Raw genomic sequence first — 22,364 nt, 5'->3', positions numbered from 1 at the left:
CTGCAGAACCTCACAATACACCTCAGCTGCTGCAGAACCTGATAATATACACCTCAGCTGCTGCAATACCTCATTATACACCTCAGCTGCTGCAGAACATCATCATACACACCTATCCTGCTGCAGAACCTCATAATGTATCTCAGCTGCTGCAGAACCTAATACACACTTCAGCTGCTGCAGAACCTGCTAATACACAGCTCAACTGCTGCAGAACCTCTTAATATATCTCAGCTGCTGCAGAACATCATCATACACACCTCTTCTGCTGCAGAATTTCAAAATATATCCCAGCTGCTGCAGCACATCATCATACACACCTCAGCTGCTGCAGAACCTCATAATATATCTCAGCTGCTGCTGAACGTCATCATACACACCTCAGCTGCTGCAGAACCTGATAATAAACACCTCAGCTGCTGCAGAACCTCATAATGTATCTCAGCTGCTGCAGAACATCATCATACACACCTCAACTGCAGCAGAACCTCATAATGTATCTCAGCTGCTGCAGAACATCATCATACACACCTCAGCTGCTGCAGAACCTCATAATGTATCTCAGCTGCTGCAGAACCTCATAATATACCTCAGCTGCTATCGTTGCCTTACATTGACAGAACGGCTTCTATTTCCGCATTGATCACTGACGTGTGATGTGCAGAGAGCAGTGACGGCGTGTAACGTATACGGCTTCCAGTGTTGTTTTGCCACAAGAGTAGGGATCTGACAGCCGTGGATGATTTACTCCGACATTGCGACATTTCAGAGGAAACCTACATTTAATATCCGGCTGGGGAAGATGTGACCAGGATGACTAGCCCAAGTGTCCATCCCCAGCGGCTTCTCTCTGCTCTGCTGCCCTACACTGACAGGTGTCCCCTGTGTGCAGTTCTGAAAGTTGACGTTGAGATGCCGCATCCTAAATGTCGTAGAGAAAATGTAAAAATCCATAAAGAAATCTCTGGAGAGGAGACATATCACCGTCACATTGAACATATGAGATTAATTAGAATTGGGGAAGTGAGAGAGAGCTGACACTTCAGCCTTTATTGAAGTAAGGACCTCCTGTGGGGACCAGGTAGTTAAACAGGAATCTGTTCTGGGAACCAGCCGCCTAGACTGGGATTTAATTGCACAGAGGTGGAGACGTACACTTCCAATGCAAGAGCTTCCTCTGTTCAAAAGGCTTGTCTGAGACGCAGCCACTAGCCAGTGATGAATATTGAGGTTTGCATCGATCTGATAGTTATGGGAGATATATTTTCGGCATTGTGGTAGAGGGACGAATATAACTCACATCACAGTAAGGTCCATTTTCCTACAGAGTACCTCCCTCCGCCAAGCTCTGAGCCATCTCTGTGGCCAGGTTTATAGTACTTACTCTTTCGTTATGCCTTTTCATTTTATGCAATTGTATATATATTGTTTTGCTCACATTTTGTATATTTTTATAAACACTGCCTATATTTCCAGATTAAATACCGTATATACTCGTGTACAAGCCAAGATTTTCAGCACATGTATTTGTGCTGAAAACACCCCCCTTGGCTTATACATGAGTCATTGTCCAGAAAGCCAGCGGTGGAGGAGGAGGGTAGCGGTGGAGCAGCGGCAGGAGCTGGCGGCTGTGACATCATACTCGCCTTCCTCCCGCCCTCGCTGAACTCCTTGCATCTCTGTTGTCCCAGCACAGCAGCTCTTCCTGTGTTCAGCGGTCACGTGGTTCCGCTCATTAAGGTAATGAATATGCATGCGTCTCCACTCCCATAGGCGTGGAGCACATATTCATTACTTTAATGAGCGGTACCACGTGACCAATGAACACAGGAAGAGCTGCCGCGCCGGGACAACGAAGATGCAGGGACATGCAGCAACGGCGCAAGGAGGACTGGGGAGGATGGAGGAGGACGGGGGAGTACGGGGCTAGCTGAGCGAAACCATGCATAAAAGGATGGGATGGGGAAGCCAAGCTACGCATACAAGATGGGACAGGGGACCGGGGGAGCCATGCATACAACGAGGGGACTGGGGGAGCCATGCATACAACAGGAGGGGAGCCAAGCATACAACAGGGGGACCCACACAGAGCAGGACAGGACAGGGGGAGCCACACATAGCAGGACAGGGATGAGGGGACAATGCATACCCAGCTCGAGTCAATAAGCTTACCCAGTTTTTCGTGGCAAAATTAGGTGCCTCGACTTATACTCGGGTCGGCTTATACTTGAGTATATATGGTATATAAAATGTAATAGCTTTGTTCCTTTCCCTCTGTAAACCACACCCTGAAGCCATACGCAACCTATAACGGGCGTCCAATCAGCCTGTATAAGTGATTGGTGATGGAAGCTAGTTGTTCTTTTTGTTTTCTGTTGAGCAGTGACTATACCGAGGTGTGTGTGTATATATATACTAGCTGAAGAGCCCGGCGCTGCCCGGGCATAGTAAATAACTGTGGATAGTTATAACAAATTATAATTATCCTCCATCCCATAGTCCCGTGCCCATATACCCATCATACATATCCACCATCCCATAGGCCCGTGCCCATATACCCATCATGCATATCCTCCATCCCATAGTCCCATGCCCATATACCCATCACACATCCTTCATCTCATAGTCCCATGCCCATATACCCATCATACATATCCTCCATCCCATAGTCCCGTGCCCATATTCCCATCATACATATCCGCCATCCCATAGTCGAGTGCCCATATACCCATCACACATCCTTCATCTCATAGTCCGGTGCCCATATACCCATCATACATATCCTCCATCCCATAGTCGATTGCCCATATACCCATCACACATCCTCCATCCCATAGTCCCATGCCCATATACCCATCATACATATCCTCCATCCCATAGTCCCGTGCCCATATTCCCATCATACATATCCGCCATCCCATAGTCCCGTGCCCATATTCCCATCATACATATCCGCCATCCCATAGTCGAGTGCCCATATACCCATCACACATCCTTCATCTCATAGTCCCATGCCCATATACCCATCATACATATCCTCCATCCCATAGTCCCGTGCCCATATTCCCATCATACATATCCGCCATCCCATAGTCGAGTGCCCATATACCCATCACACATCCTTCATCTCATAGTCCCATGCCCATATACCCATCATACATATCCTCCATCCCATAGTCCCGTGCCCATATTCCCATCATACATATCCGCCATCCCATAGTCGAGTGCCCATATACCCATCACACATCCTTCATCTCATAGTCCCATGCCCATATACCCATCATACATATCCTCCATCCCATAGTCGATTGCCCATATACCCATCACACATCCTCCATCCCATAGTCCCATGCCCATATACCCATCACATCATTCATCTCATAGTCCCATGCCCATATACCCATCATACATATCCTCCATCCCATAGTCCCGTGCCCATATACCCATCATACATATCCGCCATCCCATAGTCGAGTGCCCATATACCCATCACACATCCTTCATCTCATAGTCCGGTGCCCATATACCCATCATACATATCCTCCATCCCATAGTCCCGTGCCCATATACCCATCATACATATCCGCCATCCCACAGTCCTGTGCCCATATACCCGTCATACATATCTGCCATCCCATAGTCCCGTGCCCATATGCCTGTCATACATATCCTCCATCCCATAGTCCAGTGCCCATATACCCATCACACAACCTCCATCCCATAGTCAACCATTATGACATCATAATGAGGGGCGGGGCTTGACGCGCACACACTTTTTCCCCAGTATGTAGATAGGGGCAAAATTGCTTGGTGAATTGGAACGCGCGGAGTTAAAACTTCGCCTCACAACATAGCTTAGGACGCTCTCGGGGTTCAGACGTGTGACTGTGCCAAATTTTGTGGCTGTAGCTGCGACGGTGCGGATGCCTATCCCGGACACACATACACATACATACACACATACATACATACACACTTTGAGCTTTATATATTAGATATATATATACAGTACAAACCAAAAGTTTGGACACACCTTCTCATTCAAAGAGTTTTCTTTATTTTCATGATTATGAAGATTGTAGATTCACCCTGAAGGCATCAAAACTATGAATTATCACATGTGGAATTATATAATTAGCAAAAAAGTGTGAAACAACTGAAAATATGTCTTATATTCTAGGTTCTTCAAAGTAGCCACCTTTTGCTTTGATTACTGCTTTGCACACTCTTGGCATTCTCTTCGAACATGCGCGGCTCCGCTCCGTACACCTCGTACACACGCGGCTCCACTCCGTACACCTCGTACACGCGCGGCTCCGCTCCGTACACGTCGTACACGCGCGGCTCCGCTCCGTACACGTCGTACACGCGCGGCTCCGCTCCGTACACGTCGTACACGCGCGGCTCCGCTCCGTACACGTCGTACACGCGCGGCTCCGCTCCGTACACGTCGTACACGCTCGGCTCCGCTCCGTACACGTCGTACACGCGCGGCTCCGCTCCGTACACGTCGTACACGCGCGGCTCCGCTCCGTACACCTCGTACACGCGCGGCTCCGCTCCGTACACCTCGTACACGCGCGGCTCCGCTCCGTACATTTCGTACATGAACAACTCTGCTCTGCACACCCCATACACACGCGGCTCCGCTCCGTACATTTCGTACACACGCGGCTGCGCTCCGTACACGTCGTACATGCACAACTCTGCTCCGCACACCCCATACACACGCGGCTCTGCTACGTACAACTGGTACACACACGGCTCCGCTCCGTACACCCTGTAAACCCCTCCTCAACGTGCACACAAACTTCCCCTCATCCAGCAGCATGACAACCAGCACAGCAGAGTCCTCCACACACTGAGGCCCCTGATCATGTGACCCCTGACTCCTCCCCTCCTGTGACCTCATCACAGGCCCTGTGCACACAGAGCAGCCATCGCTTCAAGCCAATAGCAGCCTGGCAGCGGCTGCAGCTCCGCGGTAGATGGCCCCTGCTTGGGTGTTGCAATATGGCGGTCGGCTCTGTCACTGCTTCCGGCCGCGGTGGATTGTGGGATAGCGACGCAATCGCCGGAAGCTGTGACAGAGCCGATTGGCTGTTATATAGTAGATATATTTATGTACACACATACACACATATATATATATTCTAGGCGCTGGAATCGGAAGTGTATATACCGTACCGTCACTGTGAGGTCCCAATATCCGGCGCAGTAGTGGAGGCAGCGGCGGCCTCGTCCATCACTCGTCAGACAGCTGCGTTTTGTCCTGGTGATTGGAGGCAGCAGAATTGCTTCCTCTGACAAACTGGTGGCAGCGGTGCGATCTGCGAGATTTCTCCGCTGTCATCCATGACACTGAGGTCGGTGTGTAATGCTGCTGGATCGAGCGTCTCCGGCTTCTGTCAAATGAAAAACAGAACAATAAGAGAAGCAGGAGGAGACGTCAGCCGGAGCACAAGTCTGCAAATCGAACCATCACCTGACGGCCGCAAAATCCTGGCATAGCGCATGTTACACACCTTTAGGATTCATCATGTCCGTGTCAACTTGCAGAATTACAGACATGTAAATGACACCTACACATAATATTATATCCTATATATCACACGACGCGCATATGTGGCGCCCCTGAGGCTCAGTCGCCACATAGTTACTGCACCTTTTCCTCTTGAGGTGTGGTACCCCACCATCCTGGTAAGTTGGGAACTCCTTTCCACACTTCAACACCTGCACCCACACACAGGATAGTTCAGCAAAGGACCAGATTGCAGCTCCATGCTTAGAGGGTAGCAGAGCACCTTTCGTGGGTCCTTGCTTCGTAACACGAGATGTGCTGGGAGGTGGGTGGAGTTTAGATTCATATAAAAGAAAGGGAAGGTTTAGAATTACAGATCAGTCTGGGGTGAGTCCCAGAGAGGTCAGTCTGACAGGAGATCAGTCTGGGGTGAGTCCCAGAGAGGTCAGTCTGACAGGAGATCAGTCTGGGGTGAGTCCCAGAGAGGTCAGTCTGACGGGAGGTCAGTCTGGGGTGAGTCCCAGAGGTCCCTGGAAGAAGGGATGGAAGAAGGAGTGCTGCAGCTGCCTCAGTGACCTGAGCCAGCTGGCACAGGAATGGAAAAAAGGAGAAAGACGTAGAACTGAAACCTAAAGCTTCCATAGGAAAGAAAGACAAGTACGGAACGAAGGAGTAAAGAGAACAGAGAGGAGGCGTGGGTTGGATAGGAACCCTGCCTATAGGTTTCTCAGCGCAAGGCCGGGGCCTGGTCCCCAAGGTTGGTTGGACACTTATGGTTCTGCAGCAGACACCGGTGGAGTAGTTGGCTGTAAATGCACTACTCCCATCCAAGACTTGGGACACAACAGCAACACGGATAGAGAGCCGGGATCCAGGAGCATCCCCGAGCAGGCTACAGCTGTCTGTCATACAAGTAGAGTTCTAGGAACATCTAGTAAGGAGGTATTCCAGGGTAACTAAGTACTGGAGTGCTTCACACCACAAGGCGCATTGGCGGAGTCGTTCAGGAAGGTACATGTTGGCGGAGTGTTGGAGAGGAGAGCCCTGACTTGCCCGGGAGGTTGATTGAGTCTCTACCCCGGAGGACACGGCACGGAGGCAAGCACCAGTGGGTACCACGAACTGTGAGTAAAGCTTTTAAACTGCAAGCCCTGGTGTCCTCCATTCATTCATCGCTAACACCTTCAGCACCGCTACATCTGGGTACCAACATCCCCACCATTCTGTGCCTCTCCTCATCCATTGCACCTACACTGCCCTGGGACTACAGCTCCACCTGTGGGGAGCTACACCATCTTTGCTGCACCACACCATCAGTCCCAGCGGATCTGCAAGCAGCGTTGGCTTACCATCTTACTTGCTAAGCACCACAGGTGGCGTCACGAACTATTAACCACAAACCACCATTGATATTTGGGCGCCCAGGGCCACGGACCGGGTCACCGCCACCGCTGTGACACATCCCCCTGACACCGGCCCGGTACCGAGTACCCCACAGCCCTGGGAGGGTGATCCACATACTTGCTGTCTTGTGCTGACTAAATATATCTAGCTTCCCTGACTGCACTTCTGATGAGAGAAGCGGAGCATGTCTAGTCAGCGCATGAGCGTCCGTTTGCTCTGTGACTTCTAGGAAACACTGACATCATGCATAGAGTTGAGCGAAACGGGTCGGCCAAATTCAGAATCCGCTGACTTTTGCTAAAGTCGGGTTTCACCGATCGAAACCCGATCATAGCGTGAGGTCGGCCATGAGGTCGCCGACTTGAGCGCCAAAATCGCGTTTCAAATAATGCTTCCAGTGCCTTTTCTCTGCCAATCATCAAGGACGCACACTGTGGGCAACGCGATTACGTCGGCAGCGGCCCCCACCATGTTAGGGTAGTTTCACACATCCAGATAATTCCGGTACCGGAAAAACCGGTACCGGAGCTATCCGTGTCCGTGTGGATATGTAGGCTATCCGTGTGACATCTGTGTGCTATCCCTATGTCCGTGTGTACCATCCGTGTGCTGTCCGTGTGTCCGTGTATTGGAAAAATTAGTTTCAATGTTAACCCTTTGACTTTTAAAAACGCACATGGATCGCACACGAACAGCACACGGACAGCATCCGTGTGCGGTACGTGTTTACACGGACCCATTGACTTGTATGGGTCTGTGTGATCCGTGCTGTTGCACAAAAACGGACATGTCAGCGTGTTTTACACACGGACACACGGTCCATGAAAACATGCTGACATCTGCATAGACACATTCATTAGAGTGTGTCAGTGTCTCCGGTACATGAGAAAACTGTCACTGCACGTACCGGAGCCACTGACGTGTGAAACTGCCCTTAGATAAGGGCATGCAAGTGATTGGCTGGCTTTGTGTGGCATCACAGTGCCTACAAAAAGGCCGTCACCGCCGACCGCCATCTTACTTCTGCCGATCTTAGAACAGGGAGAGGTGCTGCTGCTGATTCTGAACAGCGTTAGGCAGGGAAGAAGAAAAAAAATAGCTTCTGCTGATAGCGCTTTTCACTCTAAGTTAGTGTGCAGTGAAAGGGGAGGATTTTTGTTGTGTGCAGCAGCGCTGGTGGTGATTAGGCTGCCTTATAAGGCTACCTGCTAGCTGCATTGCTGTGTGCACACTGCTGTTCAAACTGCTTTTTTCAAAGCACTCCAACTTTTATTATAATAATAATCTTTATTTTTATATAGCGCTAACATATTCCGCAGAACTTTACAATTTGCACATATTATCATCACTGTCCCCGATGGGGCTCACAATCTAAATTCCCTATCAGTATGTCTTTAAAATGTGGGAGGAAACCAGAGTACCCGGAGGAAACCCACGCAAACACGGGGAGAACATACAAACTCCTTGCAGATGTAGTCCTTGGTGGGATTCGAACCCAGGACCCCAGTGCTGCAAGGCTGCAGCGCTAACCACTGAGCAACCGTGCCACCCATAACTTTTATTATTTTGTTCTGCTCAGTTACCGAGCGTTCATTTTTTCACACACTACCATGTACCGGATGGTATCACGGACAAATACCAGCTATCTGTGTGTGACTCTGTTAAAAAAAAAAAGAGATTTTCCATTTTTCCAGACCTACACAGTATAGAGCTGTCTGCTTTTCAAACAGTATTGTGTATATCTGCCGTTCGCATTACGGTCACATCTATACAGAGTCAGCGTGTGTGTGACACTCCGTAAATACATATACGGACATTTCCATTTCTCCATACACCGTATTGAGCTGTCCGATTCTCAAACAGTATTGTATATCTGCTGTTCGCATTAGTCACATCTATACAGAGTCAGCGTGTGTGTATGACACTCCGTAAATACATATACGGAGATTGTTAGTTTCACTAAAAACGTATACAGCTGTACACTTCTGATACCATATAGCTGCTTGTTGGATTACGGTCAAATACATACTGGTAGAGCGTCTGTGACTAACAAAATATATATGGAGATTTAATTTTTTTAATACATCTTACACAGCTGTACGCTCCTCATACAGTACCATCTCTCTTCTGGTATTTTTGGTACATTTTCCCAAACATGAGGTAGTATGGTGGAAGAGGCCACGGACGTGGGCAGGGGGGCGCAGCTGGTACTGATGGTGGTGGTGCATCGGCTGGTTCTGGCAAAAGCACATTAGCAGCTAAGGCAGGAGGTGTTGAGCCTGCGTCATCGTCTGGCCCAAGAAGGCCTTTAAGGTTCCCTTTTCTGTGAGTAGGTAAACTGCTTTTAAAGCCGGAGCATCAGGAACAGGTTTTGGCTTACATTGCCGAAACAGCCTCCAACTCTATTGCCTCCTCTTCTGAAGTTACAAAAACTGCTAGCACAGAGTCAGTGCAGGCCTCTGGTCAGTAACAACACCTTTCGTTGTGTCCTTCACCAACACCAAAAGTGTAGGATGCTGCAGCACACTCTTCAGATTACTCTATGGAGCTCTTTTCACATACCATGCCTAGGTTATGAAGTCAAATCCTGAATTCCCCAGTACACGATGAATCTGACATGGAGTGCACTGATGCACAGCCACTGCTAGATGAATCTGCTGGTACATTCACCCACAGCACTACATTGCCCTCGCAGTCTACTGAGCCCGAATCAGACCCTGATGAAACTCAGGTGCCCCTTCCCGCATACTCTGCCAGCTTACACGGTGACACAGAGGAAGGTGCAGATGACATTGAAGACAAGGTCATGGATGACCCAGTTGTTGACCCGGATTGGCGTCCATTGGGGGAAGAGGGTGCTGGTGACAATAGGTCAGAACAGGAGAAGGATCCGCAATAGGCATCGTCATCGCAGCAGCGGTTATCCGGCAGGCCCGTAGCTGTCAAAACACTTGGCAAGAAAACTAAAAGAGTTGCAGGACAGCTTGGCTAGACGGTCAAATTAGCACAGCGTGCAAGCCCTGAAAATTTGTACCATAGTAGGAAGAGTGCAGTGTTGCACTTTTTTGAACAAAATCCTACTGATGACGCAAAGGTTATCTGTAAGAAGTGCCAAAGGACCTTTAGCAGAGGGAAAAATCTAAGAAATTTGAATACCAGTTGCATGCTTAGACATTTAACCAACATGCACTTGCAAGCGTGGACGGACTACAAAAGCTCAGGTAGCACATGTGCACCTGCTCCGACAAGTTAGCCGGCAAAGCTCCAACGCTTCCCCCACTGTAAGGCCACCGCTAAGCACACCACCATCATGAAATGTTGAGGTGTCGTCGCTAGGCCAAACCAGTCAGGCAATCACAATATTTTCGTGAGGAAACACTGAATCTAGGCCATCAACACCCTCACCATCACAAACCCCTTCTCACTCCATCATGTCCAATGCTAGTTCCCCCATATGCAGCTCTCAAGTCCAGCTCACCCTACCAGACACTCTGAGTAGGACAAGAAAGTACTCATCCTCTCATCCGCGTACACTGGCTTTGAACGCCTACATTGCCAAACTGATCTCATTAGAGATGATGCCCTTCCGCCTGGTAGAAAGTGAAGCTTTCCCGAGAGCTCATGGCCTACACTGTCCCATGCTATGACGTACCCAGTCGGCACTTTTCTCGAAAAGCCATCCCTGCCCTCCACCGACATGTGAAAGACCACATTGTTCATGCACTAAAACAATCAGTGAGTGGAAAGGTGCACCTCACAATGGATGCATGGACCAGTAGGCATGGCCAGGGCCGTTACGTGTCCATCACTGCGCACTGGGTTAATGTGGTGGATGCAGGCTCCACAGGGGACAGCGGCGGTGGAACAGTGCTGCCTAGCCCATGGTATAGGAAACAGTTGGCTGTAGGTGTTCGACCCTCCTCCTTCTCCAGAAGCGAAAGCTCGTTGACAGAGCGCAGTCCCATGAGCACTCCATCCACATCTGTCAGTGTTGCACACGAGGTGTCCCACTATCGAACAGCTAGTGGTAAGCGGTAGCAGGCTGTTTTAAAAATGATGTCTTTGGGCGACAGTAGACACACCGCGGAGGTACTGGCCGACTACTTGCATCGACAAACTGAGTCATTGCTGGGCAGTCTACATCTTGATCCAGGCAAGGTAGTCAGTGATAATGGGCGGAATTCTGTGGTAGCCATAGCCCTTTCAAAACTCACACACATACCTTGCCTGGCTCACACCTTGAACCTGGTGGTGCAGTGCTTCCTAAATAATTATCCGGAGTTAACAGCCCTGCTCCATAAGGTGCGAAGACTGTGCTTGCACATCCGTCGCTCAAACGTCTACTCCAGTCGTATGCAGAAGCTGCAGCGATCACTCAACCTCCCCAAGCACCCCCTTATCATAGACCTTGCTACAAGATGGAACTCCACCATGCACATGGTTGAGAGGCTGTGCGAACAGAGGAAGGCTGTAATGCATTTGTGGAAGGATACACGGGCAGGCAGTTTGAGGGCAGCCATGGAATTGTCGGGTGTGCAGTGGTCAAAGCTGAAAGACCTCTGTAAAGTCCTTCAGTGTTTTGAGTAATGCACATGGCTGGTAAGCGCAGACGATGCCATCATAAGCATGAGCATACCACTTATGCGTCTGCTCATGCAGACTTTGACACACATTAAGGATCAGGTGTCCGCAGCTGAGGAGCAACAGGAGGAGGAGGATGGAAGCCTCGATGACAGTCAGCCATTGTCTGGTCAGGGAACTGGCATGAACGAGGTGGAGGAAGATGAGGAGGAGGATGAGGGGGATGATTATTTTGGGGAGGAGGATGCTTCTCAGGGGGCAAGAGAACATGTGGGCGTGCCAAGGTCAGGTACAGGGTTTGTGCGTGACTGGAGGGATGTGGATTTGCCAGAAAGTGCTCCTTCACCCACCACTGGCAGTGCAGCATTGACACCTGGAACATTGGCCCACATGTGTGACTATGCCTTGCGGATCCTAAAAAGGGACCCCCGCATTGCCAAAATGATGATGTCACGTCGCCGCCAGACTTGGGGCCTGCTGTTCCGGTCGCGGCCACTAGGAGGCGCCAGACCGCCACTTCATCGTCAGACTCAGGGACGGCTGTTCCTGCCTTGGCCACTGGGAGGGGCCGTGGTTCCGTCACATCAGACTCAGGGCCTACTGTCCCGGCTTTAGCCTCTAGGGGGCGCCGGTCTGTCACGCCTTTAAATTCGGGGTCTGCTGTTCTGGTTGCGGTCACTAGGAGGCGCCATGGCTCGCCCGTGAGTTATGGTGCTGACAGAGTAAGGGCACCTGCGCAGGCATCTGGTGGACGCAAGCTCCGCCCCTCTGTCAGTCATCAGAATGTTACTACATCACCATCCGGCCTGGTCCTGGGGGCGGTACTGATGACATCATCAGCCCAGGAACCTGTGAGGGGTGACCTGATCCCTCAAATACCTTGGGACTGGTCTTGCAAGCCGCCGGATATAGTCTTGGTTCCCCTGCATGCTACTTTGTGATACTATAGTTGATTCTGACTTTGACTCTGCTTCTGCCTAATGATTCTGTACCTCTGCTGCCCTCCTGGTTTATGACTCTGACCTTGGCCTGGACTTCTGACTCTGCTTCTGCCTAACGTTTTTTTACCTTGCTGCCCGACTGGTTTAGACCCGGATACTACCACGTTTTTGTCCTGTATTGGAACTCCCTTTCTGGCGACCGTCCTGCTCTGGCCACTGCTCCTATTTAGACAGCACGTCCTGGGCTCTGCTATAAATCCAGATCCCTGTATAGGGGTAAAGGGTATCAGTGTTTCTCGGGGTGTTGTCTGGCTGCAGCCCAGACCACAGACGGACGTTACATTATATCCGGCCCAAAAATAAAACTGCTTCTTATGTATATTTCTAACATATGTGAAGGCAGTTTCCCTGAACTTTTTTTTTCCTTTCTCCTGACTGAGCTGATTGTTGGCCTGAACACCTGTTGCACTGCACTGCTTGGAAGATCACTCTCATTCTCCTGCACAAGCATGCTGCAGTCTGGAATATTCAGGGAGAGAGCTATACGTCAGAGATCCATGCTCCTGGGACGTCGCTCTCTGGGCAACCACTCTGGCTATGGTTGTCCAGAGGCTCAGGTATTGCCCGCAGATGCAGCGAAAGTTTTATTACCTATCTCAGTTTTATATGGTCAGAAAACTCTCTGTTTAAACGCGTATGTGGATAGTGGCTCAGAAGGAAATTTTATGGATTCTTTGACTGCTAGGGATCTGGGTGTACCATTACTAAAACTTAATGCCCCTATTAAAACCACGGCAATTAATGGCACATCTATCATTCAGGAGGGGGTTAAGTTTGTTACTGCACAAGTTGCTATGTCTGTGGGAGCATTACACACTGAGCTTGTCATTTTTTGTGATGGACAATTTATCCTCTGCAGTTATTCTGGGTATGCCGTGGCTACGCCAGCATAATCCTGTCATCGACTGGCACTTGGGTGACGTTGTACGCTGGAGTCCACAGTGTCAGGAAAATTGCATATCCTTAGCAGTAAACCAAGTTAAGGTTAAAACCCCCCACATACCATTTGCCTTCAGAGATTTTGAGGATGTCTTTTCTATTGCAGAATCTGAAAAGCTACCCCCTCACAGAGAGTATGATTGCCCTATAGACCTGATTTCAGATGCCCATCTCCCGAAAGGGAGAATATTTAATCTCTCAGGTCCAGCGCGTCAGGCTATGAATGAGTATATAGCGGACAGCTTAAAAAAAGGGTTTATTAGACCGTCCATTTCACCAGTTGGAGCTGGGTTCTTCTTTGTAGAAAAGAAAGATGGTGGTCTCAGACCCTGCATTGATTACCGGGAGTTGAATGCAATCACCATAAAGAACCAGTATCCGCTTCCACTCATCCCTGATCTTTTTAATCAGTTAATGGGAGCCCGATGGTTTACTAAGCTTGACCTCCAGGGAGCATACAATCTAGTCCGCATAAGAAACGGTGATGAGTGGAAAACGGCCTTTAATACACCTCTTGGCCACTTTGAGTACCTTGTAATGCCGTTCGGACTCAGTAACACACCTGCCGTGTTCCAGCACTTTGTAAATGACATTTTCAGGGACATTTGTGGGGTGTATGTCGTCATGTATTTAGATGACATTTTGATTTACTCTGCTGACCCTGTGACACATGCTCAGCATGTTCGCTCTGTACTGCAGAGACTGCGAGAACACTCCCTGTTTGCTAAACTGGAGAAATGTGTTTTTTTTGCAGAGGAGGTACAATTTTTAGGATACATGGTTTCAAGCAAAGGCTTCCGTATGGATCCTGCCAAGATCCAACCTATTAAAGCTTGGGTGCAACCCAAGTCGCTAAAAGCGCTGCAGCGATTTTTAGGGTTTGCAAACTATTACCGAAAATTTATCAGGGGTTTCTCTGAAATTGCTAAACCACTCACGGATTTGACCCGAAAAGGGGCAAACGTGACCAATTGGAACCCAGAGGCATTCAGGCTTTTGCTACGTTAAAAGAGTGCTTTGTAGCCAACCCAGTTTTGGTTCAACCTGATCTGGACCGCCCGTTTATCGTAGAGGTGGATGCCTCTGAGGTCGGAGTGGGAGCAGTGCTGTTGCAAGGCACTGCATCACTCACTCAGCTTCCCCCATGTGCCTTTTTCTCCCGCAAATTCTCTGCCACTGAGAAAAATTACGATATAGGTAATCGGGAATTATTGGCGATCAAATGGGCCTTCGAGGAATAGTGCCACTTCCTTGAAGGCGCAAAACATAAGGTCACTGTGATTACAGATCACAAGAATCTGACTTACCTGGAGTCAGCTAAAAGATTAAATCCTAGACAAGCGAGGTGGGCCTTGTTCTTCTCTAGGTTTAATTTTTTAATCACCTTTCGTCCTGGTACTAAAAATGTGAGGGCTGATGCCCTCTCTCGAAGTTTCTGCCCCTCACAGGCTGAGGACTCGGAGCCAGTTCCAATACTGGCCAATGGGATTGTTGTGTCGGCCGTGTCTCTGGACCTTCTGGAGGAGATCCGTAGATCCCCAGAACCAGCCCCTGATTCGACGCCCCCCCCAGAAATTGTTTGTCCCAGCGCCATTTCGCCTACAAGTTTTGAAAGAGTCGCACGACTCTGTCCTGGCAGGCCATCCTGGGGTCAATAATACCGCCAGACTTGTGACTAGGAATTTTTGGTGGCCAACGGTAGTTAAGGACTGTAAGGATTATGTACTAGCTTGTGAAATCTGTGCTCGCGCCAAGTCCCCTCATAATCGGCCTGCCGGCTGGCTCCAGTCCTTGCCCGCTCCAGAAAGTCCATGGACCCACATCTCCATGGACTTCATTACCGACTTACCACCCTCAGAAGGGAAGACATGTATCTGGGTTGTGGTGGACAGGTTCAGTAAGCAATGTCATTTCGTTCCCCTCTCTGGTTTACCTAATTCAGAAACCGTGAGTAAGCTGTTTATTGTTCATGTAATACGACTGCATGGCACTCCAGAGAATATCGTGTCCGACCGAGGTGCCCAGTTTGTTTCTAAATTCTGGAGGGCATTCTGCAAACGGATTGGTATTGAATTATCCTTCTCCTCCGCTTACCACCCTGAGACCAATGGTCAAACGGAGCGTATCAACCAGGCTCTAGAGCAATATCTTCGCTGCTATGTCTCGGAACATCAGTCCGATTGGGCGGAACATCTCCCATTAGCTGAATTCGCTCTAAACAACCAATACCAGGAATCTATCAAAACCACCCCATTCTTCTGCAATCATGGTTTGCACCCACGTTTTGGTTCATTTTCGGCCAAGATGTCGGAGCTCCCGGGAGTAGAGAATTCCATACGTCACTTAAGGACAATCTGGTCAGAGGTGAACACTAACTTGAAAGGGTCCCAGGAGAGGGAAGGCTTCGGCCACAAATAAACGGAGGTCCACGGGGCCGCACCTAGGAGTTGGGGACAGAGTTTGGCTGTCTACCAAAAACATTAAGCTTAAGGTGCCATCTGCCAAACTGGGCCCCAGGTTTATTGGTCCGTAAGAGATTTTAGAGGTAATTAATCCGGTAGCCTTTCGTTTAAAGCTCCCGCAGTCGTTTAAAATACCTAATGTTTTCCATAAATCCCTCCTCAAGGTGTACCGCTCCCCAATTCATCCTATCCAGTCCCCTCCTCCTCCAGTTTTGGTCAAGGGTGCCTTGGAGTACGAAGTCCAGGGTATCCTTGATTCCCGTTTAGTAAGAAAATCTGTACAATATTTGGTGCATTGGAAGGGCTACGGCCCAGAGGAGAGGTCCTGGGTCCCCGCTAGTGACATCCATGGAAAAGGGTTGATTAGAAGGTTTCACCTCCTTCACCCTGACAAACCGGGTTTTGAGGGTCCGGAGGCCCCTCTTGGAGGGGGGGTACTGTCACGTCGCCACCAGACTTGGGGCCTGCTGTTCTGGTCGCGGCCACTAAGAGGCGCTGGACCGCCACTTCGTCGTCAGACTCAGGGACGGCTGTTCCTGCCTTGGCCACTGGGAGGGGCCGTGGTTCCGTCACATCAGACTCAGGGCCTACTGTCCCGGCTTTAGCCTCTAGGGGGCGCCGGTCTGTCACGTTGCCTTTAAATTCGTGGTCTGCTGTTCCGGTTGCGGTCACTAGGAGGCGCCATGGCTCACCCGTGAGTTATGGTGCTGACAGAATAAGGGCACCTGCGCAGGCATCTGGTGGACTCACGCTCCGCCCCTCTGTCAGTCATCAGAAGGTTACTACATCATCATCTGGCCTGGTCCTGGGGGCGGTACTGATGACATCATCAGCCCAGGAACCTGTGAGGGGTGACCTGATCCCTCAAATACCTTGGGACTGGTCTTGCAAGCCGCCGGATATAGTCTTGGTTCCCCTGCATGCTACTTTGTGATACTATAGTTGATTCTGACTTTGACTCTGCTTCTGCCTAACGATTCTGTACTTCTGCTGCCCTCCTGGTTTATGACTCTGACCTTGGCCTGGACTTCTGACTCTGCTTCTGCCTAACGTTTTTATACCTTGCTGCCCGACTGGTTTAGACCCGGATACTACCACGTTTTTGTCCTGTATTGGAACTCCCTTTCTGGCGACCGTCCTGCTCTGGCCACTGCTCCTATTCAGACAGCACCTCCTGGGCTCTGCTATAAATCCAGATTCCTGTATAGGGGTAAAGGGTATCAGTGTTTCTCGGGGTGTTGTCTGGCTGCAGGCCAGACTGCAGACGGACGTTACAGATGAGGGATGACGACTACTGGTTGGCCAGCATCCTCGATCCACACTATAAAGGCAAATTACACAACATCATGCCACAGGAGAACTTAGAGCTAATATTGGCTAAGAAACAAGCAGCTCTGGTAAACAAGTTGTTTGAGGCATTCCCAGCACACAGCAGTGGAGCTGGTTCTCCCACGAGCCGTAGTGGGCAAAATAGAAGAGGTGTTCGTGGTGCACCCAGCCAAACTGGCATTGGAGACAGGGGTTTCCTGACCATGTTGTGGAATGATTTCTCAAGTCCCGTGCACACGACAGCTAATACAGAATCTATTGCAAGTGACAGGAGACAGCAGTTGTCAACTATGGTTACAAACTACTTCACCTCCCATATCGAGGTTCTCCCTCACAGGTCATTCCCATTTGACTATTGGGCCGCTAAACTGGACACCTGGCCTTAATTGGCACAATATGCCTTACAGGAGCTCGCTTGCCCTGCTGGTAGTGTGTTATCTGAAAGAGTCTTCAGTGCTGCTGGCTCAATCCTGACAGAAAAAAGGACCTGTCTGTCAACCCAAAATGATGATCTAACCTTCATTAAAATGAACCATGCATGGGTTTAAAAGATTTTGTCCCACCTTCCCCTGATAACACATAGGTTGCCAGAAAAAAGGCTCGCTTTTGTCCTCCTCTTCCTCTGACTTCTCCAATTCCTCCATTTGCAGCAGCTGAAAGTCAAGCCTACACATCAACATATGCCATTTTTTAAACCACCCGAAATGGGCTGCCCCCCCCTACCCCAGGCCCGGGGTCAACACCTGCCGCACCCGGGCAAGTGCTGTTGCCCTGAACAGGTATGTGGCCCCACCCTTGGGCGACAGGACTGGCACAGGGCCTCTCATAGTACAATAAAGTGTCTCTGATGGTGGGGGGGCCCACTCGCCGTCAGGAACACTGGCGTACTATGAGGGGCCCTGTGCCAGTACCGGCGCCCACGAGTGGGTCCCCCCTGCTTGCTCAGGGGCACAGCACTTGCAATACTTACCTCTCCCTGCTCCACTGCCATGATGTCTTCCGCCTTTCCTGACAGTGACATTCAGGTTACAGAGCGTAATGACATCACATCTGTATGCCCTCTACCGAAACAGTACAAGTGCAGAGAGCTTTAAAATGGCAATGCTGAGGAATCCAGAGTAGAGCAGTGCCCAGCGAGGAGAGGTATTTAATTTTTTAAAATGTTCGGAGCATTTTTTGGGGAGCAATACACACTGGAGAATTCTTTATGGGGCCCATCATACACTGGAGCATCATCCATTTGGCCCATCATATACTGGAGTATTCCAAATGTGGGACATCAGACACTGGAGCAGCATTTACGTGGCCCATTATACACTGGAGCATTAGAAATGGGGCCCATTATATATGGACTCTATGGAGCATTATTTGGGCCCATAAGACGGAGCATCATCCATGGGGACCAACATATACTGTAGCATTATGTGGAGCTCCTCATATGCTGTATGGAACCAATTATTCTGTATGGAGAAATATATGGGGCTCATTATTCTGTATGGCGCACAATGTGGTGGCCATAATACTGTATGGAGTAATATACTGTCCGTTTTTTGAGCTATTGTAGAATTTAAAATAGATATCAGTCATGTCATGTAAGCAGTGAAGTATTTTTCATTGTACTATACCTATATTTCTGTGCTGTATCGGAGCATCATGAATTGTGGTATGTCTTAAAGGGCGCACTGACACTCTTTGGCCCTGGGCACACAAAAACCTGGAGCCAGCCCAACCCCCCACAACTTTAGCCAAATAACCACCAGTTTTCGATGCATAACTATTATTATAAAGTAAATTAAGGTTGACAAGCTTAAGTAATAAGAATTGATGTCGTTGGCATTGAAATGGGCACTGTAGGTGTGTTTACCGTCCTCCAATCCCTGCTAACTTTGCTTCCCCATTGACTTGCATTGGGTTTCGTGTTTCAGTTGGACCCCGACTTTTCCCTATAGTCGGCCGATTTAGTTCGACCCGACTTTTTAGAAAGTCGGGTTTCATGAAACCCGACTCGACCCGAAAAAAGGCAAAGTCGCTCATCTTTAATCATGCACACTGCATGCCGTCACAATTCAGCAGTCTACAGACTATAGAATGACTGACTGCAGACTTTTGTGTCAAGCCTGGACAACCCCTTTCATGCAATCCACCCCCCCACCCCTATATGGCCCCCATTTTGTTTCCAAATTAACTTGATGTGGGCTTTGGGAAAATGGTCGCCGAAGGCGGCACATGTGCACATTGAGACCTTGAGCCTGCAGGAAAGCTTGAACTACTTTTGACCTTGATTGGAGGTTTTCCACCATCCGGACTATTTACTGCATTAAAACCTTTCATCAATCTCTCTCTGCCGTCCACATGCAGGGAGATTAGCTACAGTGCCATGGGTTGTAAACTTCTTGATTATGTTACGCACTGTGGACAAAGGAACATGAAGATCTCTGCAGATGGACGTGTAACCTTGAGATTGTTGATATTGTACAACAATTTTGGTTCTCAAGTCTTCAGACAGTTCTCTTACTGTTCTTCATGCTCAGTGTGGCACACACAGACACACAATGCAAAGATTGTGTCAATTTTTCCCCTTTTTAGCTGCTTTCAGGTGTGATTTTCATATTGCCCTCACCTGTCACTTTCCACTGGTGAGTTTGAACGAGCATCACATACTTGAAACGAAGAGTTGTTTACCCACCATTTTCTATAAAATAATTTATATTGTGTAAAAGCGGCAAAACATAAAACAATATATAAATGTGGTATCGCTGTAATCGTACTGACAAAAAAACAATTCCGGTATACCTCTTTTTTTGTACATTCTGCCTAACAAAAATCAGAATAGAAAGTGGTCAAAAATGTAATTCGCCCGAAAATGGTACCAATAAAAACGTCAACTCGTCTTGCAAAACACAAGCCCTCACATGACTTTGTCAGCAGAAATATAGAAAAATTATAGCTCTCAAAATGTTGTGATGCAAAAACTTGCTTTGCAAAATAAGTATCTTTTAGTGTGACAACAGCCAAACATAAAAAAAAGTCTAAATCTGGTATCGCTGTAAACGCACCGACCCGAAGAATAAAGTAGTATAATCACTTATACCACACGAGGAAAGGCATGAAAAAAAATTAAATAAAACCAATTCTTCACCTGCTGTTGATTTGTTAATTCTGCTTCCCAAAGAACGTAGTGTTAGGCTGTGTGCACACGTTGCATCTTTTTAGCGTTTTCGCAGCGTTTTTCCACTGCGGAAACACCGCAAAGACACTATGAAAATGCACCCCATGCAATCCTATGGGATTCCGCATTGATGTGCTAATGCTGCGGATTTTTCCGCTGCGGAATCGCATAGCGGAAAAATACGCAGCATGTACATTCTTTGTGCAGAATCTTGGCGATTCAGCACCCATAGGATTGCATTGAAATGCTCACTTTGCACATGTGGCTATGCCCACGATGCGTAAAGTGAGCGCTTCATGTGCGGATGGTACCAGGGTCTGGAGGAGAGGAGACTCTCCTCCATGCCCTGGGTACCATAATCCTGTAAAAAATAGTATATCCCTATTTTTTATTTTAATTCTTACCCTCCGGCTGCCCACGGAGTCCTTCCCGCCTCTCACCACACTGCCAGCATCTTCCGGTCCCATTGATGCTTTGTGCGAATGGCCTGAGATGACGTCACGCTCTCTCGTGGATTTCCTTGCCACTTGATGAGGTACTGCAGCTGATTCCTGCGGATCCTGGAGTCCAGGATCTTCTCCAAAACAAATTGTTCATGTCCATCCATTAACATAGGCTGAGGAGGAGGTGCAATAAGACCCTGACACAGGGAGACTGTCATGATTTGTAGTTTTGCCCTGTCCTGTATTTTGTATAATATGTCATTTAAATTTTCTCTGGTTGTATTTGCTGTAAATTAACCATGTCTCCTTCCCCCAATACTTTGCAATGTCTTGTGATGTATCTGGACCATAATCTAATTTAGGCTTGTGTCAACAGCTAGTGGAACTTTGGCTATTGTTTTGCTAAGCAGAAGATAACCTACAATACACATCCTGTAGACTAAGTGGAGCCCTTACATTTCTAGAATCTTCTGATGGACCAAACCATTGAATAGTAGGTGTGACTCCTACCCCCCTTCAGATGGGCTGATCCCAAGAGCCCTGACAATACACTCTTGTTTTAAGATCAGTTGTGATTTGAGTGCGGACATCGAAGAAATCACGAACTGAGTTGAGGCCAGCTCGTGACGTCCGTGGGATTGGGTGGAATCCTGTGGACTATTGCAAGGATTATTGTCATCGTATCTGGCACAAGGACTATCGTGAGGTGCCCGGATTTGTTTCCATTGTGTGGACATATTGTGGACTTCTCATGGACTCCAAGGACATTATGGATATTTGATGTTGTATGCTCCCTGCCTTAATAAATCTCGTTGGATCATCCCTCGGCCTGTTGGCCCTTCTTGCTCTGTCGTATACCCCGTCACAGAGACACAGGTTTTAATAAGGAGACATAGAACACAGGATGTACCTTCATAGTCCTTAGCAACTTCAGACGGCAGGCAACAGAGCTCACGATCCCAGAGATCTTGAAAGGACCAATGAATTTTTGTCCCAGCTTCTGTGACGGAACATTCAGTTTTAAATTCTTTGTGGATAACCACACAGAGTCTCCTACATTAAACATAGGTGCAGGTCTCCGGAACTTATCGGCAGATCTCCTGTATCGCTCCTGTGCTGTAGATAGCGATTCTATCAGAGTTTCCAGATTTTGTCTCATCCTTGCCACCCTCTCCTCTACTGCAGGCACTGGAGCATCAATCAGGGTCTGGGAAGAATACTAGGATGAAAACCCAAATTGGCAAAGAAGGGTGTAACCTTAGTGGATGCATTCTGCGAGTTATTATAGGACAACTCTGCTAAAGGAAGCAACTTCAGTCATCCTGCGTTTGGTTGATATAACACCGAAGGTACTGCTCCAAAGTCTGATTAGTCCACTCCGTCTGCCCATTGGTCTGCAGGTAATATGCTGAGGACAGACAGACGTTGATACCAAGTGCAGAACAGAATCCTTTCCAGAATCTGGAGGTAAACTGCACTCCCCGATCAGAGATCTTGTCTGGAACTCCATGCAGG

At 48.7% G+C, this 22,364-nt stretch overlaps 1 long non-coding RNA gene and 1 pseudogene across 5 annotated transcripts in view; one reads left to right on the top strand and one right to left on the bottom strand.

Annotated features, from left to right (window-relative positions):
- The window catches only part of LOC141053977 (uncharacterized), a 139,595-nt gene that overhangs the window by 46,906 nt on the left and 70,325 nt on the right, over nucleotides 1-22,364 (bottom strand). For 4 of the 5 annotated variants that reach the window (XR_012221316.1, XR_012221317.1, XR_012221319.1 and 1 more), the window contains one exon: nucleotides 5,188-5,405. This is a non-coding gene — a long non-coding RNA (uncharacterized lncRNA). Of the gene's footprint in view, nucleotides 1-4,033; nucleotides 4,090-5,187; nucleotides 5,406-22,364 lie in introns of all 5 variants that reach the window. The other variant, XR_012221318.1, reaches the window with a different exon arrangement.
- Nucleotides 1-22,364, top strand: part of LOC141053960 (uncharacterized) — a 90,511-nt pseudogene that overhangs the window by 35,700 nt on the left and 32,447 nt on the right.

This window comes from Dendrobates tinctorius, unplaced genomic scaffold, assembly GCF_039654945.1.
Source record: "Dendrobates tinctorius isolate UK_male_01 unplaced genomic scaffold, ASM3965494v1 ptg000173l, whole genome shotgun sequence".
Lineage (NCBI taxonomy): Eukaryota > Metazoa > Chordata > Amphibia > Anura > Dendrobatidae > Dendrobates > Dendrobates tinctorius.
This window is presented reverse-complemented; position numbering and strand designations above follow the sequence as displayed.